At 37.5% G+C, this 6,000-nt stretch overlaps 1 protein-coding gene across 1 annotated transcript in view; it reads right to left on the reverse strand.

Annotated features, from left to right (window-relative positions):
* cdon (cell adhesion associated, oncogene regulated) overlaps positions 1–5,163 on the reverse strand; it is a 43,818-nt gene extending 38,655 nt beyond the window's left edge. The window contains exon 1 of the mRNA XM_047391996.1: positions 4,671–5,163. The gene's annotated coding sequence lies outside the window, so the exon portion shown is untranslated. The remainder of the gene's footprint in view (positions 1–4,670) is intronic.
* Between the last annotated feature and the right edge of the window lie 837 nt (positions 5,164–6,000).

Genomic DNA, 6,000 nt, shown 5'->3' on the forward strand with positions numbered 1-6,000 from the left:
TTAGAAACTACTTCAGCATGACTCAATCCTAGAGCAATGAGAGGTGTCAGGAGTTCAAAACAAGCCAGGTTTTTAGTTTGGGAATGGCTGCCTGGAAGGTCAAATGTCAACCATAAAACAAGCCTCTAAAATTCCTTTTTGTTGTACTTGAGCTGAAAACAGTTGCTATCAGAGAGGTCCGGGGAAAGTAGTGACTATAATCCAGCAGTCAAATTGCTGGGAGGATGATGAAAAAGTAGAGATTCAATAATTCGACCAGACATCCGAATCAATTTTTTCCATGACCTACAGGTTAAATCCTGAAAACAAATCTAGTTTTTTTTCCCCTCTTATTAATTAAATGCATCAAAACTAAGAACTCTAACAATTTTCAGTCCATAAACGCATCAACTGGATGTACTTTGATGCACTTTTTGTAAATTTAAGTGCTATGGTACACAAATGGGCACACAATTGCAAGATCTTAATTTTCCGGTTGATTCAAAACTACTACCTCTGTCAAGTAAATTTGAGCATTTTTTTTTTCCTTTTTATGTGCTACTGTCCCTAGAGGCAAAATTGGAATCTGCAGGTCAGACCATAAAGAAAATCTGAAACCAATATTAGCCAGGAAAAGCCTGATCGGTGCATCTCCATGAAGAACAGTTGAAGTGCCTAAAATAATGGTCATTTTAATATGATGAGCTTTTGACGCCATGATAAAATAAAGAAACAAAACATGATTTGGGAAATTCACATCCATTCACTTTGGGATGAGGATTCAGGTTTGCCTAATGGCTTAAAAATTAAGATAAATCTTTAATCAGACTAATTTATTTCCACCTTAAGTCTTTATCCATTGACAGTGGAGACACTCTAAACAGAAAAGATTAAAGCAATAAACAGTGGGCTCAGTGGGTTCACTGGGAATATAACAAGATCTCACAATCTTAAAAGGTTCAGCTATTATTTTGAGCTCCAGGTATGAAGGTGTATGCATTAAGATGAATGCCCTGTATCTATGATCACCCGTATTATTGAAGCGAGAGAGGAGGTAGTTCCTGAATTTTGCTGTTGTGTCAAAGAGCTGGCAGGCAACACTCTGTTACAGACACATGGATGAAGCTGCCATAACTTTTAAATTATTTGTCTGGCAAACTTTTAGATACCTGGTAAAAGAATAAAAAACACTGACACCAGCTTAGAGTAAGCATCTGAAGGGTTATTTTACAGTTTCTTAGAAGTCTGGACTGCATTTAATCATCTCTAGTTCAACAACATAAATACTTAGACTGGCCAAACTTGAACTGTAAATCTCTGCAATGAGCTAAGATTCTTTAAAACAGTTTGAGATTCATTAAATCTTTATTCTGTTTGTGAAAATATAAAAAGGGAGCATTGATAATGCTTTGTTAGCATTAGGACCAAGTAATAAAATGTAACATATAGTCTGGTCAAACCTGGATGGAAACATTTAAACACATTGTCATTTGTGAAACGTTCACTATTTGTGAAAACCACAAAATATGGACTTTTAGTTTTCCCTAAAATATTGCTAAAATCTTATTTAGTCTCATGAGCTGGATGTATTATTACACCCACAGGGTACGGATGTGTCTGCTGGCTTACAGACACACCCTTTCCCACCTCGTCCTTCATCCACTAATCCATCACAGAAGATAAAAGGAAGAAAAAGCTTAGCCTTTTCAATCTGAAAACTAAAAATTTCAAGTCATTGTAATCATCTTAAAATGCTTTTTTTTTTTTACCCAAAAGTGTACTCTTGGGTGATAAAATTGTCTCTTTTTTTACATAAATGAAAAACACCTAATTTTAAAGCCAGAACTACTCACTCAGGGACCTGACTGTTTTTTTTGTTTTAGCTCAGCTGTTAGTGTTCAGACATTATTTGTCGCTGCTGGTGCGCATGTGGCTGTGTGAACACAACGTCGCATCAGAAAAAAACCCCAAAAAACTGAAAAATCAAGAGAGCCATTATGAGAGCAGGGGCTGGTTTCATTACACATGCTTACATTCAAATTGCCCACTTAACATAGTTTTCCTACAGAAACATGTGTTCATCATTAACGAGCGCCCTAATAGCTCAGATTATTCAGGCCCTCTTAATGGAGCAGTTGTGCTTTGTGCGGGTCGGTCTGATAAGAGCCAGGTCCACTAATGGTTTATTAATTCCCCTGAAAAAAGAAAAAGAAAAACCAAGGAAAAAATAAATAAATCGTTAATTTCTCATTCAATCAGCATCACCAAAACAAGATGTACTGTAGAGGAAACAATGTTGTCTTTTATACCAAAAATACTCAACTAGCTGGTCTGATGGGTTTAAAATAAGGCAGCTATTGATGAAATAACTAGATTTTAGGATTAATTTGTGCTTTTAAATGTATCCTTTCTTTATTTTATAATTAAATGTAATTTTGCTGAGATGTTGAAAAGTTTTGATCCTGTAAAACAATGAAAAGCAGTATGTAGACGTATATCTGTGCCAAAAACCATCTAAAAACCATCACAATTTGTTGTCAGGCTTTCATAATAGAAGAGTAAAAGCTTATTTCTTTGAACACAAAAACGAGAAAAAAAACTGTTGAAAGGAAGACAGGCTCAGTAATTCACCAAAATGATCAACTTAATTATGTTAAAGTGAGAAAAACTAAAGGAGAGGAAATGAAAAAAAAACACAAATTACTACAAAAACAAAAGCACTCTGCACGTAAGCCTAAGCCAAAGAGCAAGCCTTTCTGCGTCGTTCAAGAGCATCAGGAGGCACCGCAAGGGTCTGAAAGACGTCGGAAGTGTCTTCTTGTCCCCCACCCGATGCAACAATGCATGTGCAATTGTTTGAACTTGAGGTTTTCATCCAAGAGCAGCCATGTGTGTCCCACTGACTGCATGTCGCACATGCGTGAGAGAAAGAGAGAGAGATTCCAAACTTTATTCACCCCTGATAAATTCTTGAAGTGTCCATCTTTTTTGGAATTTCCTCCAAATACCAGCAATATGGGACAGAAATCACTGTGTATATTGATAAATGGGGCAGGACACAACAGCATTACGTTTAGACATGGAATCCAAGAACGCAGTGACTGTAAGATATTTCAAAAATTTTACATTTAAATCTAGGGATTCTGTGTAAAGTTTTATTGACTTTCTTATCCTTTGAAATCTTTTTCTGGTGCTTTGACCCTTTCCTCTGATGATCGATACATTCCTGCTCAGCAAACGATGAGCAGAAGTTACTCACTATTTAACGCACTGAGTTTTGCACTTGTCAAACCACCTTTTACGACAGCTAAAACATTTAACTGAAACAATAAAAGGTTTTCTGCCTCTGCAGGAAGGTAGGTAAAAAAAACAACCAAATGTTAACTTGGTATATATGTTGGTGAAAGTTTGACGATTTCAAGACTGTTGTGATCCATTATAAAGGCAACACTAATGTGTTCAGGTGGGAGCATATTTGTCCTTTTTAAATAGATGGCCTTTCATCTTTTCACACAGAAAAGCAGCCTGCAGGGAATGTGCTTTTAACAGGGTTGTTAGGTGAATCTCCGGGACTGCTTGGGATTGTTTACCGAACAAATATTTAAGCTTTTGTTTCTGTTGATCTCAGAGACAGCAGCAATGAGCTGTATACTGGAGCCTCCCAGTGAAACTTTAAAAGGTTAACTTTTCTGAATTTGGTCAAACAAAACAAAATTAATGAGTTGTAATATTTCTTTAGGCTTGCTACTTCTGTTTAAATCAGGCATGAGTCGGCTGAACATATCCAGGTAAAACGCTACGATTTCAAAGTAGCAGAATCTTTCTGTTATATTGTTCCAAGTCCTTCTAATGAGATGCCAGAGATGGCATGGATTTTTCTCTATCTATATGGAGCATAGAAAGATTTCCCACCATTCCCCAGTTGTTGCTGTGCACTGCTAGTCAGCTGGCAACTACACATTTCCTTTGCTTGAAAGAAAACAAAATCTTCTGTTTGGAAATATTTCCCATGGTAAAAAAAAAAAGATGGACATTCATATTGTGTAAACTATCAGAGGAACATCAATCAGTCTTAATGTGACACTGTTTTAAAACTCCAGCTGGCTAGCCACAAGTGGAATGAAGGCTGGCTACCTGAGCAGATAGCCTGACTAATTTATGTTCAATATCAACTTTTTATTCTTTGATGTTTTTTTATAATTATCACTCTTGCTTTTCTGTTTTAAGTATTTGCAATTACATTTATACACATTTTGTATTATTTTTTTTATTGCATTTCGGGAATGCCATAGTTACTATAATGAGTGAATGCCTATTCCTGAGCTAAACAGTGATTCCTTTATTCAAACCAATCAGCATTACTATTTCTTTTTTAGGATCAAAGATTTATTTTTTTTTAAATGCAATTGTTGCAAACCTTGCCAAAACCCAAACATAACGCATAAAATCAGGCCAGCTCATAGCATAATGCATGCATTCAGAGGTAGTCTATAATGTGCACCATGGCTTCATACACAAACTGAGTATTAACGAAGAGTCGTGTGCAGGGGCGCCGCAGTTCACCAGAGTTAACCAAACACCGCAATCACAGCTCCTTTTAGCGTCACCTTTCTTTTGTTATTCCCACACCAGCTCAGCTGGCCCCGGTGCGCACACCGAGCCTTCTCCCGAGCCCTCTCCGCCTCCCTTACCTCTCTTCCAGGAGGGCGAAAGCTGCGACGCTACGGGTCCCTCAGCAGCGAGAAAACGCATTATTCTGATCCCAAATCCGTGCAGGGCCCTCCATTAGAAACGGGCTCAAAGTGCGAGGTGACGGCAGGAACATGAAGACTCGGAGGTGGAAAGTTTTTTTTTTTTTTTTTCTAAGACCCGTAAAGCAAACGTAGGCTTCGGGGGCCAAGGTGTGCCAACTTCCCCTTTAGGTCTGGACTCAAGTTTGGAGTCCGCTCCCGGTTGTTTGTCTCCCGTTAGTGCAACTCCTCCAGCTCTCCGTCTCCGTCTCTACTGCTGCCTCTTCCACACACGCATCTTTGAAGGCAGTCAGTGTCGAGTTGCTCAGCAAATCATGGCAGCGGCCAGGCTGCTCGTCAAACCAGGAATGTCCCAACCCCGCAGCTCGGCACGGCTCCTGGAGAGGGGAGGGAGGGAGCAGGGAGCTGTGCATTAACAAGTTTTACAATCTAACGAGAAAATAACTTCCTCCTTCCCCCCTCTGAGCACACGTGTGGACATCGTTAAAGGAGGAACCACCTAAACCCTAACCCTTAAAAAAGATCAATTATAAGAATATAATGAATAGGAATTATACTTCTGTTTAGTTTTTTCTCAATCATTCTCTCTTATTTTTCCATCTTTGTAAACAATTCCGATACAGAATTGTTGTGATATGTTTTTATCGTGCTCCATTTATCCACTTTTTCCCATTCCTTTAAAAATTCTCCTTCGCACAACACTGAAAATTATTACATTTTGAAAAGAAAACTACCTTTAAAGCAATATCCAAATTAAAAACAAGTCAGTAAATATTAGGAGAAAATCTAACTCGTCTTGGGATTCAACAAAAATGCAAACTGTTTGGAAATTTGAAAATATGTCTTTAAGATTGTTTGGCCAAAAATTATTCAAGGGAAACTTTATAATGATCTTGTAAAGGGTTATTGATCAATAGTTCTTGAAGGTTTTTGGAGGCTTTTCAGTTTTCAGCCACAGTTCAGTCCTTGAACAAGACCATGTAAGCAATTTCATTCATTTACCTTTGGAGACTGTTTTAGGCCTAAATAACTCATAGGTCAAAGTTAGGTAAGTTACCCAAAAAACAAAATAAAGCTTTAATCTGAAACTGGTCTGGCCCTGATCAGAAAATACATGTAAAATGAGCTAAAATCCAAAAAGATAACAATAAAAACAAAAGAAAGCCTCGTTATTTTAATTTAAAATGAAAAAAAAAATGGATGACTCAAGACTTCTGCACAGTTGAAAGACATTCTATCAAAGATAGCTGTCATCTTTATTTAATGTGGA

The sequence above is a fragment of the Girardinichthys multiradiatus genome, chromosome 18 (assembly GCF_021462225.1).
Source record: "Girardinichthys multiradiatus isolate DD_20200921_A chromosome 18, DD_fGirMul_XY1, whole genome shotgun sequence".
NCBI classification, from domain to species: domain Eukaryota; kingdom Metazoa; phylum Chordata; class Actinopteri; order Cyprinodontiformes; family Goodeidae; genus Girardinichthys; species Girardinichthys multiradiatus.